Source organism: Octodon degus, unplaced genomic scaffold (assembly GCF_000260255.1).
Source record: "Octodon degus isolate 3935 unplaced genomic scaffold, OctDeg1.0 scaffold00154, whole genome shotgun sequence".
Taxonomy (NCBI): domain Eukaryota; kingdom Metazoa; phylum Chordata; class Mammalia; order Rodentia; family Octodontidae; genus Octodon; species Octodon degus.
Genome location: NW_004524730.1, coordinates 2,979,897 through 2,999,304, shown reverse-complemented (window position 1 = coordinate 2,999,304; position 19,408 = coordinate 2,979,897).

Sequence of the window (19,408 nt, the reverse complement as noted above, 5' to 3'; positions counted from 1 at the left end):
TCTCTCTCTCCCTTTTATTCTACTGAGCCATCTCTCCGGCCCCTTTTCCCAGTTTCTGTTTGCTGTCTTGTGACCCTCTCCTCCAACATATCATGTCATCTTTTCTGTAGTTCCCTCTCACTCTACTCTCCTTTTAGAACAATGATTTCATCTGAGGGCCATCCAGCAGATCCAGGACAACTCCCAACCTCAAGCTTATTAACTTTAGCACATCAGGGAAATGACATTTTTCACATAAAGTCATGTTCACTGATTCCAGTTCTTGGGATGGAGTTGTCCTTGAGGGATCATTAGTTTGACCACCACGTGCATATTCTAGCCCTAGCTTCTATAAACAGTGTGCCTGCTTTCATTTAGTACCTGTGGACAATGACATGTTATCACATACTATATCCTTCTACTGATCCTTCTTCCTTTCCTGTCTCTCTATCCCAGTCTCCCCTGCCTGCTCCAAGGCCATATCTCCCAAATAATAGATCTGCACATGAATTTGAGATGTAGGTTCTGATTTTGGGAGGGACTAAAAATTCCCCTAGAAAGCAAATCCTTTTTGGTGATGTTAGGCGGAGTGTGGATGAAGCATAGCATGAAACATGATCAAAATTACTAAAAGTTTCAGCAGGTATAAGTGATTGTAAGTGAAAGTGAGCCATTGCATTACAACTATGCAGTAGCTACAATGCATGCATGCCAGGGGGCAGCGGTAATTATTAGGATTGGAAAAAAATGACTACTGTGGAGGCTTTTAAAAATGAAAATGGGAGATTCAGATTAGCTCTTGCCTCATAGCACAGTGTAGAGTCAAAATATCTTCACTATATGATTTAAAGAGATATGGCAGTCTTGTAGCAGCAAAGAATGTATATGAAGTTAAGCCAGATATTTCACATCAAGTGCAAGAATATCTGCAAATGAGACTGAATGCAGTCTCACAGGGCTTCCAGTGTCAAAGCCAGGGCTCAGGAAAATCTGAGATCCTGGGAGCTGGAATAGGATTTTCAGCAGTGTCTTGGCATCTTACACCTCCAGATTCCTTTGAATTTTCCACAGTGCAAAAGCAGCCCCCTATTTTCATTGGTAGATAAAAGAAGGTACAGTTGGCCAGTGAACTGAGGGCAGACTTTGTCTCATACAGATCACCTGAGACATGCTTGCCGTTCCCTTTAATGTCTGCACCATTTCCCTATGTTGGCTTCATACCAATAGTAAGGCCTGAGATATCTAAACAGTGATGCAAAGCATGCTTTTGGAGGAAATGGCTTAATTCCTGCAGCACTGTTGGATTGGAAGGATTTGCATGTGTCAGAACCAAATCAGCCTAAAGAGTATAAAGTGTTTGGCTCACTGGATAGACATGTTTTTAGTGCAGGAGCATTCTCCTACACTAGGCCTCCTGAGTCTAGATCTGATTTCATGGCAAGGATGCATTGGATCCAATCCTAACCTTCTGTTGGGATCATCCTCTGAGATTTGGAAACAGTGATGGTTTCATTCCACAGCACAATCTTGGCAGAAAAACGATGAGGGGAAAACTTGAAGATTTGGGGAGAAAGCCTGGATTTATTATGTGACAATAGAGGGAGTATTACATTATTATGTTCATTGGGAGGGTACACTCTCACTCAGCCAGTGAGGAATAATCTATTTACCTCTCAGAGTGGAATACAATCTTGCAAAATCTCAGTGTCAGTTATACGGCAGTATTGGCCTTGTGAGATGGCATGCTGGAACTGGCAAGACAGGCTGAGACTTACCATGTTCAGGAGGTAGTGTTAAAGTGCAAGTATGAGGGAGCACAGTTATTATAAGGGAAGAGCAAGGCCAGGAATAACCAGAGCACTTGGCTTTAGTGTAAGCTAAGTCAGCGGCAAATAGACCATGATGATCCAAGTGGCATAGAGAGGCACACTAACCTATTAGGGCAAAGCTTGATTTGTATACATAAAAAATCAAGAGCTGACAGGACTGAAGACACTCATTGTAATGCAAAATGTAGCTCATCATTCTGGCCCATCTCAGGCCAGTTGTTTGAAGGAGAGATGAAGGGATTCAAGGAAAGCCCTACACATCTGTGGCAAGAAGATGTAGTGGCCATGTGCCAGGGGAGCCATGTCCTGCAGATCTTTGGATGTCCTTCCACCAAAAAAGAAGAGGAACCCACAGTCTCATTGCCAGATGAGCATGAAAGAGGAGGCTGTGAGCCCCAAACACATTGCTGCCACATTGCAGCCCTGCTCAGGGGCACTCCAAAGCCATAATGAAGGCAATGCTCCCCACAGTCAAGAGGCAGTGGTGCGCTCGGCCGTTTACATTGGCTGGAGTGGAACTAAAGCGTGTTGTAGCCCTGACCCCTATTTATGGGGGGTACACTCCATGATGCTCAGTGGAAGCCTGTAACTGAAGATTATGCTGCTCTCTATATATACTGCAATTGCTTATATAACATACACAAATGTAATGCCTTTTTCACTAAGCACTTAGAATGTGGTTGTAACATTCACAGTTTGAAGTGTAACAGCAAAACTAGCACAAATTTCTTTTTCCTTGTTCGTACTTTCATAGGTAGAAGACTCGTTTTTAATGTAGATATTAGCAACCTTAACATACAATTTTTTCTTTCTTCATTAAGTCAATAATATCTTTCCACTTAAAGGGACATTTTACAGCTTCTTTTTGGCACATGTGAATTTTCTTTATCACTGCTCTTGTGCTTTGGAGTCATTATTAAGTAAAATAGGAAACTTTTGAATACAAGCACTTCAGAATCACACATGTTGATCTCATAACTGAGATGATTAAGTGACTAATGGGTGAGTAGCACATGCAACATGAATACTTTTAGCAAAGGGCATGTACAGGGCAGGAATGGAGCAGGATGGTGCATCCAAGATTTCAGAAGAGCACACAGTTGAAAATGCATGCCTTGTTTATTTTGGGTATTTTTTATTTAATATTTTTAGATCCAAGAAGACCCCAAAATCATAAAAAGTGAAACCATGGGATAAGGGGGACTACTGTCTCCTCAGGAACAGGCCTGGATAGTTAGTTAGAGTCCCAGAAAGAGAATGATTGGGTGGTCACATAGCGTAAAACCTGAGGAAGAGACCCATGCAAACTCCTGGAAGTCTGTCAAAGTGAGAGGATGCCATCTCTCCCTCAAACATTCCTGTGGAAGGACTTCAAGAACCACTCTAGGAAGAAAGAGGGCCTTCCATGGATTCTCTCTTCTGTTTGTTCTGTTGACCTCATCACCATGGAATAGTGTATGACAGCTGTCTCTCTAGAAAATAGGAATTTTGGTCTGTTTTGTCTTCTGCTATTACCATTATTAACTACAGTAGACCCAGGCACATAGTAGATGTTTAATAAACATTTGGCCAAAAAATCCCAATATGCATGATTGTTACATATATGACTTTTTTTGGTTAGTATAGATTCCTAGAAAAATCTATCAGATCCTTAATGACTTCAAAGCGTATGACATATTTTAATCAATTTATTTATAATATACTATGTGGTAGCCTATTCATGAAGATAAAAATAGAGGACTGAATGCACAAAATCCCTTACTTCTATCCTTTATTCTAGACAGACAAGGTACTATGGGTACATGCATACCAGGTATTACATTTTTGAACAACTTCCCCCATTTCACACATTAGCTTTGCACCGACTTGCATTTTTTTAATCAGGATTCCTAACTCATCTGCCTTTCTCTTTTGCAGTACTGACTTGTGAATGTTTTCCAGTCGAATATATGGAAAGATGCCCTCGTAGCTTGCTATGATTTATGAAATTGAACATTCATTACCTATTTGATTCTCTTCACTCTGTTAGTATTACTTATTCATTTTCCAATTAGGGATTCATCCATTTTAATGATCTCTCTAAGTAAAAATATTAAATATTAGCATGAAGAATTTATTGCATGTGTTTTGTTCAGTTTTATGGTTGCCCTTTAAATTTTGTAGACATTCTTATTCTATGCTGTTTATTTATATGTTAAGGTAGGATAGCCTTCAGTGTCCTAATTTGTGGCTTCAGTGTCCTAATTTGTCCTTCAGTATCCTAATTCATGGCTGCCTCTGTTGGCTTTATGCTGGGAAAGTCTGTCTTCTTTTGTAGAATGATAAACACTCTTCGGTTTATACTTAGTTTCCCTGTTTGTCCAAATCATTAATCTAAACAGAATTTATTTGACTGCGTGTTGCTGAATATCTAAGTTGGAGTTTTCTTTGGCAAAAGCTATATTTTACACTATGTCTTGAATAATCTATTGGCCCCTATTTATTAGTCATCCTTCCTAGTATTAATTTTTTATATACACAAGGGGTGATTTCTGATCTATGTACTCTGCTTTGTGGGCACTGATACTTTCCAGTTATAAGCTATTTGACTTGAAATCATGCCTTTATTGAGATATAATTCATATATCATAAAGTCATCCTTTAAAAGTAGATAATGCAGTTGTTTTTGTTGTGTGACCATCTTAACTGATTTTACAGTGTTTTCCTCATTGTTGAAAGAACTCCTGTATTAGAACCCATTTAGGACCCTCCTTTCAGAAGCTCTTCTTATTCCCATTCTTATTCCCTATTCTGTTCTGCATTCCCTTTCCCCAGTGCATTTTCCTACTCTTAAAAAGAAAGAAAGAAACCCCGTGCTTCTCAGCAGCTACCGCCCGCTTCCTCTTCCCTCTAGCTCCTGGGCACTTCGAATTTGCTCTGTATCTGCGGCTTTGCCTGTGCTGAACATTTTATGTATTTAAATGAAGTCATCTAGCGTGTGGCTGTTTGTTTCAGGCTTCTTCCTTTCAACATAATGTCGCAAGGTTCATCTTTGTTGGAGCAAGTATCAGTACTTCATTTCTTTTTATTGCTAACTAATGTTCCATCATATGAATTTATCACATTCTGTTTATCCATTCATCAGTTACTATGGGTTTTGTTATTTCCACTTTTTGGCTATTATGAGTAATGCTGCTATTAGTATGTAAGTTTTTAATGCAAAAATGTGTTTTCATTTAGCTTTGAAACATATCTAAAAGTGAAATATCCGGGTAACTATTTTTCAGAACCTATCAAACCTTCTCCAGGTGTTTTTTTTACCAACAATGTGTAAGAGCTAATTTTATTTGAAAATCTTTTGTGTATCTATCTGACACCTTCTAAAGTTTTATTCTTTCACACAAATAATTTAGGAGCTTATTTTTTATTTTCTAATTCTATAATATCTATTTAATATGTTATTATTTTCCTGTGATTTTTAAAGTGCTTTTCACTTTATTGTTGAAAAGAAGGCATTTAAGACTATGATTTTACTTGTCTTATAAAGAATATATTTTTTATCACATATTTTTTGTTTTTATTTTTACAGGTAATAAAATGGTAAAAAATAGAAACAATACAAAATTTCATTAAACAAAGTAATTGGAATTAGACAATGTTTGTTGTATTGCATAATGTTATCTTAAAATTTGTTGTTTAGGTTACCAGATAAAAACCTGAAAAGTTTGTTTAAAAAATTAATACAAAAGAAGGGCCAGCCAGATATCTCAGTGAATTAAAACACCTGCTCAGGCAGACACAGGGACTGGGGTTTGATCTCTGGTGTGCTGTGCTGGCCCTGCCCCTGGGGATTGCTGAGACAGAGATTGACACTGAGAGTGGCAGTGTGTGCCTGTAATCCCAGTGCTTGGGAGGCTGAAAACAGGAGGATCTCTATGCATCTGATCTGTGTAGTGAGACCCCATAGACCCTGTACTAAATCTAAAAAAAAAAGGAAAAGAAATTAAGAAGGAAAAAAATAAATTTAAGCATTAACTGTTTCTTTCAAAAGGCCAGCAGAAATAGGCAGTACAATTATCCAAATTATCTTGTACATACACATAAATATGTCTTTATTTCTTTTTTCTTGTATCATATTCCTTATCCCCATTTTTTCTCCCCATTAAACAGATTATTTCCCTCTCACAGTACCTATTGTACCTTTCAGAGTTCATTTACTCTTTCAGGTTCTCACATGTGTTTATTAAAACATGCAATTATTTTGCAATTTCTGCTTGACTCAAATAGTTGGGGCAACATGTTGGTTTTCAAGTGGTTCCAATGGTGATATGTGAGGTTGTGCAAAGATTTTCTTAAAAATGAAGAAGTGAGTTAGCACAGGCCAGGCACAGCATAAGGTATTGTGAAAGGTAAACTTTGTATTCTTTCTTCCTAGATTCTTTGTGAATAAATATTCTGGGCCACTCTGCAATGTACACTTTTCCCTAACCTTGTAATCTAGAAAATGCAAGGGCTTATTTCTGAGTGTCCCTTGATTCACATTCCCTGGATTGCAGGGGGCATTAGTGAGCTGCAGACACAGGATGGTTTCCCTTCTCCTTGAACTTCTTACTGTCCTTGTCTTTCTCCTCTTCTGATTTAAAACTTTATGGTTGTCTCTTCTTTAGTTGTCTCAATTAGACATACTTAAGATTTAAAGATTTGTATTATTTGTCAAACTTATTTCAATTTCTCATTCCTTTTCCTGTCTATTCTGAGGTGAAATCCATAGGTTGTTTCCTACATTGTTTAGTTTTGTGTAGTGTGACTTTTGTTTCTTGCAATACTGATTGCAATTGTTGTTGTATAGTTAGTACAGTTGTAATTTTTACTGATTGGAGTAAATTGTCTTTTTTCCCAGTGATCTTTCTAAATGATCTTTTGTTCATAAAATTGTTTTTTTGTGTATTATTGATGAAACAAAGCAAGTGCATTAAAAAAGAAGCACTGAGAACCATAGAGACTTGTAACAACGCATTTTTCTCTTTCTCACTCTTTTGTGAGATGGGTGGGTGGCTTTCTGCTCTTGGGTGACTTTATAGGGTGCAGGTGATCCATGATTGTCTTGCACACCTACCTGCTAGCTGATAGGAATGCTAGTCTTAGGGAGCCTCAGCTGAGACATGTGCTTTTCCATTGTCAATTTCAGCAGTTCAGGCATTTGTATATGGTGGGCTCAAGGTTCCATAATGCAGCAAGTACAAATGTGCAAGCACTTTTCAAGCATTGATGTGCATTGTATTGAAGAGGGGCACACTGGTCAACTTTAATTCCAAGGCAAGCCCTGAGCTGAACAGCAAAAAGTATTAGCAAAGAGCAAGCAGGAGTGCAACATATGTGATTGTGTTTAAAAACTTCACGTGTTATGTGTTTGATTTCTTATCATAAAATAACATTTAGAGATCTGATCTTGTTCCAACTAACTGATCTAATACATGCACCATCTGTAACACATTTCCACCCGGAGCGTTCTTCTCATACCAGTTTTGGTGAGTGAGCCTAGTATTAAAGGCCACTTTTGCCTCCCTCGTGCTTGCTTTACCATGATGGGGTGGGTAGGTGGGCGCATAACAGATATCAAACACAGCCTCTTCAGTCCTGCCTTTGTAGTTTCCTGCTGGCCTGCTATTGGCTTCACTAGCCTCTTGTTTATAGACTCGTGTGCATTGGTGCCAAATATAACATCAAGCCTCACCTAAAGGTAACGAAAATTCCACAAGTGGTCTATGAACTGTTGACATCTGCCTTTGGTTTCCAAAGGCACTTTTTACATTTATTTTTTATTTATTTGGTAAAGGGTTACACAGCTCAGGCTCATAGTGATCCTCCTGCTTTCAAGCTCCACAACACTGAGCTTACAGGCACTTGCCACCACAGACAGTCTTCCAAAGGCATTTTGGATTTTCTTTTTCCTGTGCCAAAGGACTTTTTGGGGACTTCGACAGAGGTTTAAATCTTAGCTTGCTGTATAAAATGCAACATTAATCATTAACTTTAAATTAAAATATATTTTTGGATTTAGTATAAATTTTTATAAGCTTTATAATCAAAGATATTAACACATAAACTAAAACATCTATAAAAAAATTCACAGTTGGTAGATCTTTATGGTTGAAGTGTGGTCGTTGGGTCACTGAATGGGAGTCTCATGGAGACAGTGCAAGGGCACAGGTGTAAAGTGGGAATCTGTGATTCGTGGTGGGCTCTCCAGCTTTGGACATGTTGATGAGAAAGATGTAGACAGGGTTCAAACACATGCCGGGAAGAGTTGGATAGATGATTTTTAAGTAACATTTTAACTTGGGATTTTATTTTTTCAGAACAAAACATTTGTGAAAGTATCTAGTATGTTAGTCTACTGACTCCATCAATAGATGAATCCACTGATGAGATTTTACCTAATGAAGTTATTGGAAAGTATGAAAAGCTCAAGAGATAGGGTCTAATGGAAGGGAGTGAGTCACAGAGGCATGACCTGCAGGACTATATACCATCCTCAGCTTCCTTCTCTTTGCCTTTCTCTCTTTTAACTGGCTTCCTCATGTGAACAGCTGTCCTGAACCATGCCTTTTCCCCCGTGGTGATCTGCTTCACCACAGGTCCGTAACAACTGAGCTGGCCGACATGGGTGGATTGAAACTTCTGAAACCATGCCTACAACAAACCAAAGCATAAATAGAAGAGTTGGTCCTTTAAAAGATTAAATACCCTTAGCCAACTTTATAAAGAAGAGGAAATAGGACCAGCCAAATAGCCCGGTAGATTAAAGTACCTACAAGCAGGCACAGGGGCTGGGGCTTTGATCCTGGGGCCTGCCATGCCAGCCCTGCCCCTGGGGCACACTGAGCCGGCAAATGAGACTGGGCATGGTGGCTCACCTGTAATCCCAGATCTTGGGAGGCTGTAAACAGGAGGATCACTATGAGTCCAATCTAGTAGTAAGACCCTGAACACCCTGTAAACCCTTCCCTAGAGTACAAAAAATAAAGAAGAGGAAATAAAAGACTCAAATTTATGTAATTATGAATAAAAAGGCTGAGGTCACAATGAATCCAGTGGAAATTCAAATCATTAATACCTACTCCGAGAATTTGTACTCTAAGATGGAAAACACAAAAGAAGTGGACAGATTCCTAAATACATATAACTTGCCAAAATCGGATAAAAGAGGTACGAAAATTCTAAATAACCCAATATCAGCCAATGAAATTAAAAATGTAATTAAAAAGTTACTAACAAAGAAAATCTCAGGTCTTGATAGACTCTCTTTTGAATTCCAGAAGAAACTTAAGGAAGATATAATTCTACGAATGCTGACACTCTTCAGTGAAATTGAAGGGGACGTGATACTGCAAAAATCAGTGAAAGACTCGGCCAAAAAAGAAAACTACAGGACAATTTCCCTAATGAATCTAAATGCTAAAACCTTCAATAAGGTATTGGCAAACAGAATTCAGTAAATCATCAATAAATTTATACCCATGACTGAGTAGGATTCATCCCATGGATGCAGGATGGTTCAACATATGCAAATTAATGAATGCAATAGAGCACATCAATAAAGTCAAAGATAAAAATCATATGATCATCTTTTTTGCAACACCCCTTCATGATAAAACACTACAGAAAACAGAAATAGATGGTCTTTATCTCAATGTGATAAAAGCTATCTATGACAAACCAACAGTTAACATACTAAATGGTTAAAAACTGGAAGTTTTTATGATGGTGAACAAGACAATAATCTCCATCATCACAACTTCTATTCAATATAATTCTGGAAACATTATCCAGGTCAATTAGACAAGAAAAAGAAACAGAAGGACGAAGATGGGAAAGGAATAAGTAATAATTATCATTACTCAGAGCTTACATGGTATTCTAAATAGAACATCCCAAAAATCCATCAAGAGACTTGTAGATTTAATAACCAAATTCAGTAATGTGATGGGATATAGTCACTACTCAAAGAATCAAGAACATTCTTGTACACAAAAGACAAAGTCATTGAACAAAAAATTAGGGAAAGCATACCTTTCACAATAACATCCCACAAAATGAAATACTTAGGAAGCAATTTAACAAAGGAAGTAAAAGATCTATACATTGAATACTACAGTGATCTGAAAAAGGGAGATGTAAGAGGATGTTAGAAAATGGAAAGATACCCCTTGTTCATGGATAGGAAGAGCCAACATAATGAAAATAGCCATACTCTCAAAATTATTATATAAATTCAATGCAATATCATTAAAAAATATCCCTAGCATAGCTTACAGAATTAGAGAAAACATTCCTAAAATTTATTTGGAAGTGGAGATGCCGGGAAAACTGGCTTTCCACATGCTGAAGACTAAAACTAGACCCATGTCTATCACCATGAACTAAACTAAAGTCAAAATAGGTCAGAGATCTAAGTATGAAAACAGAAATTCAAAATCTGCAGGAAGAGAGAGGATCCATGGAGCTTTTGAAGATGTAGGTGTAGGCAAAGAGTGCATTAACAAAATGCCTATTGCACCAGAAGCAGTGCAAAGTATCAACTGCTGTGATCTCATCCAATTAAAATGCTTTTACACAGGAAAAGAAATCACTAGCAGTGTGAAAACACAACCCACAGAGTGGGAAAAAGTTTTGACCAATTGTCCTTGAAAGGACTAAAATCTAGAACATAAACAATTAAAAAAATCAGAACCCCAGATTTAAAGACCCAATCCAAAAATGGGCCAGTAAGATGAATACATACTTCTAGGATTAGAAATATGCATTGCAAATAAATACATGAAGAAATCATCAGTGTTCATTTGAGAGATGCAAATTAAAACAGTGTTCAGAGCCCATCTCACCTCAGAAATGATGGCTATTATCAACAAATCATCCAATTACAAATGCTGTTGGGCTGTTGGGGAAAAAGAACCCTTCTCCACTGTTGGTAGGAGTGTAAACTGGTGCAAGCAATGTGCATAGCAGTGTGGAGATTCCCTAAAAAATGAATTAGAGGCCTCATTTGACTCAATTTTTCCCTTCTTGGTATCTTTCTGAAAGAATGAAAACATCATACCAAAGAGTTATGTTTACCCATGTATAGCAGCATAGTTGGTAATAGCTAAATCTTGGAAATAACCCAAATTCCCATTATTCAAGAAATGGATGAGAAAAGGTATGCTTTTATTTTTTCTGTACAGTGGACTGCTACTCTCCCATAAAGAAGGATAAACTTGAGACATTTATAGCTAAATGGATAAACCTTGAGATCATACTCTTAAATAAAATAAATCTGACACATATGTATAATATCACATTGTCTCCCTGGTGTGAGTAACTGAAAGAGTAAATAAGAATCAAAACACAAGGGCCAGCCAGATAGCTCAGCAGACTAAAGCACCTGCTTTGGCAGGCTCAGCAGCTGGGGTTAGCCCCCAGCCTGCCATGCAAGCCCTGCCCCCAGGGCATGCTGAGACAGCAACTGAGACTAGTCATGGTGGGACACACCTGTAATCCCAGCACTTGGGGGGCGGAAAACAGGAGGATCACTATGAGTCCAGTCTGCGGAGTGAGACCCTGTAGATCCTGTACTGAATACATAAAAAGCATCCAAAGGCATAATAAATCTTGTGAAATAGGAAGGATTTATTCAAATGAAAGATAAATTAGAAGGAGGAAAGGGAGAGGAAGGAATGGAAAAGGAGAATAAACAATAAAAATGATAAAATGTAAACAAAGCCATGTAAATAAAGAGGAGAAGAAGATTTGAAAGGAGAAGAGGACACTGAGGAAAGAGGAATCAAAGTACATCCTACAGAAGTATAAACTTCATATAATACCTATGATCATCATGAATATCTAAATTGTACCCAAGAACTCATAAAAGTAATATTTATTGAGCACATATTTGTTGAGCTTTCTTCTGCATCTTCTCATATCAAGGTCTAGAATGAGAACACTTCTGTAAATGTTGTGACATTTAAATGAAATAGGGAATAAAATAACATACACCATGACTCCTATTGTGGTTCAAATAACTGCTTGCTGTGAGTTGATTTTATGGGTATGTTTTATTCAGCACAATATGTAACAGATGAGTTTCAAAGAAGTGTTTACAGCTTTGCCTTTTGAGATGGTCAGTGCTGACTGTGTTCACAGGCACAATAGTGTGTATTGCAATCTTGTTCAAAGGGAGACATCCCACCATTGTGGGGTGGAAGTCAGTGCTGAATGTCCATGGTCCCCTTCCTTGGGTTGGCCTCTCACCCTTATGAGAACTATTTTGATTTTCATCCTGTCACAGACTGTAGGAGGGAGCTGAAGGCCCTGTGAAACTCACCTAGGAAGTTGTAGACACCACCTTTGTGGTTAAAACTGGTACACAGCCAACTCAAACTGTTTATTGGGTACAGGGCCTTGCTATGCAGCTTGGACTCAGAGTGATTCTCCTGTCTCAGCCTGCCCAGTGCTAGGATTACAGGCATGTGCCATCATTCCTGGTTTCAGTGGCCTGCAGAGTGCTCCTGGGGTCCGGGGCCAGCACGGCATGCAGTACCAGGGATTGAATCCGGGTCCTTGCCCTTGCTAGGCTGGTGCTTAGATGGCCAAGCTATCTCCCCAGTGCCAACCCAAACTCTAAGGAATGAGAAATATACTCCACCACTTAATGAGAGAATGACAGTTTTATGCACAATGTTAGCATAGAGGAATGGGAACAATTGTGGCTATAATTGCCAATAATCTATAGTATTACGTTACTATATACCTTTGGAGAGGTCTTCTATATTGCTTCATATGTTTATGTTTATATGAAGATGTGTGTGTGTGCATATGTATATATGAATGCATAAAAATACTCCATGCTACAACTCATAAATGTACATGTATGTATACACAGGCATGCTTGCACTAAGCATACTTATGTGTAGAAAATGATTCACTAATATGTTGGTATGTATTAATAAACACATAAACAACAAAACAAAGGGAGACATCATAGTTGAGCTGCACAAACTACCACTCCACAATTACTGTGTTTTTCAGTATAAATTTTATTTTCGACACTGTTGGGGTAGAAGTGCAACTCGACTGTATATAGTTTATATTTCCTACTTTTATGTTTTCCCTTTATTTCTCTGCAAAAATGTCATATAATCAGCAAAGTAGGATTTGTGGAGTAACTGGTTAAGCAATACAGCAATTTCTAATATTAACTGAACTGTACATTCTGGAAACATGAGTGAAGTCCTGTTGGCTATAGTGTAAGATTAAGTGTAAAATTTTTACAACTGGCAATTGGAAACTGTAAAAGCATAAGTAAAATATATTACCATGAGCTTCTCAGAGCAAGGATATTCTGAAAATATGAAGTATAAATATTTTAAAGTGTTATGATACAGAAAGCCTTTAGTGGAGTCATTCTTTCTTGTAGACTGCTTTCTTTATGAATTTTCATTCCTTCATTATTTGTAGGTACAGACATTTCCGTTTAGATTTAATCATTGGATATAAGGTTTGGAAGGGAATTTATAGGTTGTTTAATGCAGTGATGACAGATATGAGGCTTTATGTTTCTATTTCCTAGTCTGTTCTCGTGGCAGACATGGCTAATCAAACTCAGATGTATTTCCAGCGCAATCTTTCCGATCATGAAATCCTTGAGCACAGGACTCCTGGATATCATGATAGAACAATCAGTTTCGACATGTAGATGAAAAGGCTGGCTACCCCTTCTTCAGATGATTTTACATGCATATATCTGATCATATGAAAAACTGGAAGACTATGTATTACAACAACCACTGTGAAATTCATATTACTTCGTTAAGTGAAAAATCTGTATCACTTGTAATTTTTCTGTTTGAATTCTAATTTGTACTCTCTTAAAGAATATTTTCAAACATGGTCACAGAGATATTAGAGGCAGTACTGGGTGTCTGTTTGAGGCCTGGGTTTTTCCAGCGTGGGTAATTTTCATAAGTAGGCAAATTCTGGGAACGTGTGGGCCACAGAGGATAACCCGACAAAGGACTCTTGATCCTTTCTACAGAGTGATTTCAAACAAATTGCTTCCTATTTCTGGGATTGGAATGTTTCACACCCTTGAAATTAAGGGTAATTATCCATCTCCAAGGGCTTTTATGAGCATCAAAGAAGCTAATGGGTGTGAATGTGTCTTTCACCTCTGAAGGTAGGTGATTTTACAAATAAAATTACAATAAAATGCAGTTTCCTAGATCAACCACCATCTTTTTCCAGGTATCTGAAGATTTTATCATTTTAAGCACCAGGTATTGAATTTTAAAATGTTTGATCTCAGATGGAATTCCTCCTGTAGTAATTGGTATACTTTTCTGATCTTTTAGACAACACAGCAAACATGATTTGATCTCCTGGATGACTCCTGGGCATTAAGAAAATTAACCTTTATAAAACAATTCCCAGGGATTACTGAAGCATATAGGAACCTTGGTATTCTAAGGACTGGCTCAGAATCACTGTGGCTTCTGCGTATCATCATGTTGGCTCTTAATGAATTTCCTCAGCCATGTCTTCTGTTGAGTACCATTTCCTTTTTTCTTTTTTCCTAATCAGACATTTCCTAACTTTGTCCCCTCTCTTGAATTGTGTTTTGTTCTTTGCTGTAAATCGAGCGATGGATCATCAAAGTTTTATAAAAATCAGATCACAGTCATAAGAACATTGATAACTTGGGGGTTATTCACTGGGTACTAGGTCTACTACTAAATGCTTTATTGGTGTTTTCTCCTCTGATCTAGGGATTACAGGTGTGCCCCAGTACACTCAGTCTCAACCGCTGTTTCTGTGTGCCCTGGGGCAGGGCTGGCATGGCATGCTGGGGATTGAACCCCGGTCACTGACGCTCTGCTGGGGTCAAAGTCTCGAAGCCATCAGGTTTCCTTATCTTACCTTACATCCCATAGTCAGTCCTACTGGTTTTACTTTCAAAAACTTACCTGTAATCTGACCAGTTCATAAGCTACACCTGCCACCATAAGGTACAACGGTACAACCGTGCCTCACCACCCACCTACCTGGGTTTTCCTGGTTCTTAGCTTTCCCACTTCAGCTAGTGCCTAAAGTGCAGTGAGAATATTCACAGGAAACATATCACTCCCTGCTCTTCCTGCACCTGGGGTGCTTCTTGCCTTTCACGCAAAGCGCAAGCCATGTAATTTCATTTTTGGTTGTTCATTTGCTACTTCTTTTGTTTATGGTAATTAAGTTTATTGATATAATTCAGATATGCATAATAATCACATTCATTATAAAAAATTTGTACCTCTGTGATATCTCTTAGTTCCTTTTTCCCCCATTCTCCTCCCCTCTTCTTTCTCTTCAACCCCTCTCCGCCTCTTCATATGCAAGGTTTTGTTTTCATTTTATCTTTTTTTTCCTCATTTTTTTCTTTTCTCTTCCATCCCCCCACAATTTCCGTTTCCCTTTGAACAATTACTTCCTGTTTCACAACATCTATACGTATTTGTTTCTTATGTACACCTTCAGTTTCTTCCACCAGGGAACCCATTTTAAAACAATGATAAGATTCCATCTCACCCAGAAAGAATGGCTATTATCAACATATCGACCAATAACAAATGCTGCTGGGAATGTGTTGAAAAAAGAACTCTTCTCTCTGTGGTGGGAATAGACTGGTACAACCACTCTGGAAATCAGTGTGGAGATTCTTTAAAAAACTAAGGCTAGCCAGCTATTCCCCTCCTAGGTATTTTTCCAAAGAAACTGAAATCATCATAGCACATTGATATATGTGCACCCACATTTATAGCAGCATAATTTATCATAGCTAAATTTTGGAAACAACCCAAATGCCCATCAATTGAGGGATGGATAAAGAAATATAGTATTTTTACACAGTGGACTATTACTCAGCTATAAAAAGATAAGTTAGAGGCTTTTGTAGATAAATGGATGCAACTAGAAGCTATACTGGTAAGTGAAATAAATCAGATTCACATGTGCAAATACTGCATTATCTCCCTAGTGTGAGACCCTTAAAGAATAAATAAAATATGAGATGTACAATAGATACTGTTAAATGAAAATAATTTGTTCAATGGCAAGGAAAAACTGGAATGAGGAAAAGGACAAGAGGAGAAGGGAAAAAATATATTTAGGTATATATACAGGAGAGTTCAGATATTGTACTGCTGATTTCTGCTGGTCTTTTGAAAGGAGAGTTAATGTTTAAATTTTTTCTTTTTCTTCTTCTTATTTTTTCTTTTGAGTGTTTTACAACTTTTTGTTGCTGTTTTGTTCTGTTTTTCCTTCAAACCATTTTGCATATTATATCTGATAATCTAAACAACTAATTTCAAGGTAACATCATGTAATACAGCAACCATTGTTGAATTCCTATTACTTTTTTGTGTGTGTGTGAAACTGGGGATTGAGCTCAGGACCCTGCACTTGCCAGGCAGGCACTTATTCTACTGAACTATCTCTCCAGACCTAAATTCTTATTACTTTGCTTAGAGAAATTTTTTTTTGGTGGAATCAGAGTTTGAACTCAGGACTTTGCACTTACCAGGCAAGCACTTATTCTACTGAGCTATCTCCTCAGCCCTGCTTAGGGAAATTTTGTATTATTTCTAATGACTTTCTATCACTAATTGTATTCTTAAAAAAAAAAAAAAACAACTAGGGCTAAAGGTTCTGTTTGACCCAGTTATTCTGCTTCTTGGTATCTATCTTCCCAGAAGAATCAAAAGGATCATAACATAGTGATATATGGGATCACATGTTTATAGCAGCACAGTGTCTAATAGCTAAATCATGGAAACAAGTGAAATGCCCATTAACTGAGGAATGGATAAAAAGATGTGGGTTTTTAAAGAATACTGTGGGGTGTTATGCAGCCATAACAATGCATAAAATGGAGACATTTCTACATAAATGGATGGATCTTGGGACTGTACTCTTAGGTGAACTAAATCAGACACACGTGTGTAAGACACGTGATCTCACAGGGACTCTCAAATCTAACGGGCCTTTCTTCCTTGCTCTCTGGTCTCCTCTTTTATGATTCATGCAGCATTACTTATGTTTGATTCCTTCTTGTACTTAAAAAGCCATTTTTCTTGAACGTTAGGACTTCTGCACTCACTCTGCCCTCTGCTTGAAGCACGTTCTCTGCAAGATTCCACATAGCTCCCTGACCTCTGTCTCTAGCATGAGTGTTTCTGTTCCCCAAATTTCCAGTGCTGAAATCCTACAAAATCAGGACCGGGAGATGAGTTGGGAGGTAATTAGGTCATGAGTATAGAAAAGCCACGAATGGGATTTAAGGCTCTATAATGGGCCCAGGGAGACTGCTCTCCACTTCCATGACAGAAGGACACAGTGAGAAGATAACAGTTCTGAGCCAGCAAGTGACTTCACATCAGAAACCCATTCTACCATTTCTCATCTCAGAGTTCGAGTCTCCAGAACTGTGAGGAATGCACCTCTGTTATTTCACCCAGTTTCTGATATTTGACTGTAGCAGCGACTGGAATAGGCTGTCATTATTCTCTGCAGATCTCTGCTCAAAATGCTCACTTGGCAATCCCAGTTAGGAGTCCAGCTCTCCCTCAGACTCCTGACCCTTCTCCCTTGCAGTGTCCATCTCAGTGGCATCCTTTGCTTAGCATACAATCTCTTTAGTTATTCTCTCTATTGTCTCCTTCCCTCTAGGACAGCGGTAGCAAAACTGCAGCATGCTTGTCACAGTGGGCATGCAGAGCTCTCTCTGCCAGCACGCAAGCCAAGTCAGCCCAGCAACCAATCATCAGATAACGGTTGCTTTCTTCTACACTAAGACAACAGAATTTGGGTTTAATAATCGTGCTAGCACTTTGTGATAAGTAATTGGATTTTGGTCATGGTTCGGGTGCTTAGAAGCTAAAAGATTCTCCATCCCTGCTCTAGGTGAACATTATCTTGTTCACTGTTGTATTCCTGTGAGGGTAGACCAGACCTTGGTACACGTCAGATACTTGAGAAGGCTGTGTGGGAGATCTGAATGAATGAATGAATGAATGAATGAATGAGTGAGTGAGTGAGTGAATACACTGTTGTGATAAACACACAGAAGAGGGAAGTGAGCTTTGGAGATAGACTACAGAGGCAGGGCTTCAGTTCAGAGTGACACCTATTGACACTAAGACATGTTAGAGTTGTACCCAAAGAAGCAGCGAATGGGCTATGGGTTGGGTTTCTTGCCAACAATGAATGGATATGCCACAGTAACAGGATATTTGGATACTTCTATACTTTCCATGCAGTTAGATTTTTACTTCCTGTCTGATTTTTAGCATTTTAGATAAGTGAGATACAATCATTTGTTTATCCTTTAGCTTTTCCAATCCATTATTCTCCAGCAGGTGCCTCTGCACACTCCCTTGGTGCTGGGCACAGAGGAGAAGGTTGCTACTCTCCCAAAATCCACGGCCTTACAACATCCATGACAAATTCTTAACCCAGAACCTGTGGAGTTTCATGGATGTGACTGTTTCCTCCTTGGGAAGCTTGTGCAAATTCTGTGAATGGCAAGGGAGTCTCTAACAGTTCCTGAAGAAAAAGCCTGAGGACACCATAGCAACAGGACAAAGGCTCGGCAGCCTGGTGTTGGCAGCTGATCACAGGAGAGCAGAGGTGAGGGAGTGGGTGAGCCAGGTGGCTGGAAGTGGACTTGGCACTTTGCACTCCACTGCACCAATAATCTTCTCTGTCTACCACTGATCTGTGAATCCTTGAGGGCAAGGCATAAGTTCTGAGCTCCAGCATCATTTCTTAGTGCCCAATCATTTTTTTTGAAAGAAATATTTTGAGTATGCATTGAAGTGTTCCAAGAGCATCTCATGGATATTTAGATTTGTTAATTCTGCTGTATAGATTCATGAGAAACAAGCAAAAAGAGGAGCATTGGTGTGTCCCATCTGTCTTGGTTCCTTTTATTTCATTGCTGGGACAACATACCCAACACTCAAAATCAAGGAGAGAAAGTTTTATCTGGCTCACAGTTGGTGGAGGTTTCAGTCCATAGTCTTCTGGATCTTAGGCAGAGCAGTGCAGGGCAGAAGGCACCCATTTATGGCAGTGGAAAACATCAAACAGCAAAAGGAGGAGCAGTAGCTGCAGCAGCTAGCAGGCCTCTCCTCTTCCTTATATTGTATTCGAACTATCTGCCCCAGGGCAGGTGTGGCACTCACACCCATAATCCCAGTACTGGATCATGAATTAACCACAAACTCTAGAAGCCTGCCCAGTAACTGTATGAGGCTTTGGGGAGACAACTAGACACAAGCCAAAACACCAACGTAACAAGAGCATTAGTGTGAAGGTCACATTAAATGGCATGTGTGACTTCATTGGTAAGTGTACAGAGTGTAACAAAAATATAATAAGTGAGTGTTTAAACTTTTAAAACTTCATTAAAAACACATTTAACTTTTGAGTCTTTAACAACTCTCAGGATACTCCCCTTCATTTTTTTTTCTTTTATCTTATTTTATTTTGTTTTTTTTCAAAGTTTTATTGATAAACAGATAGCAATTAGACAGTTTCAAATGAAA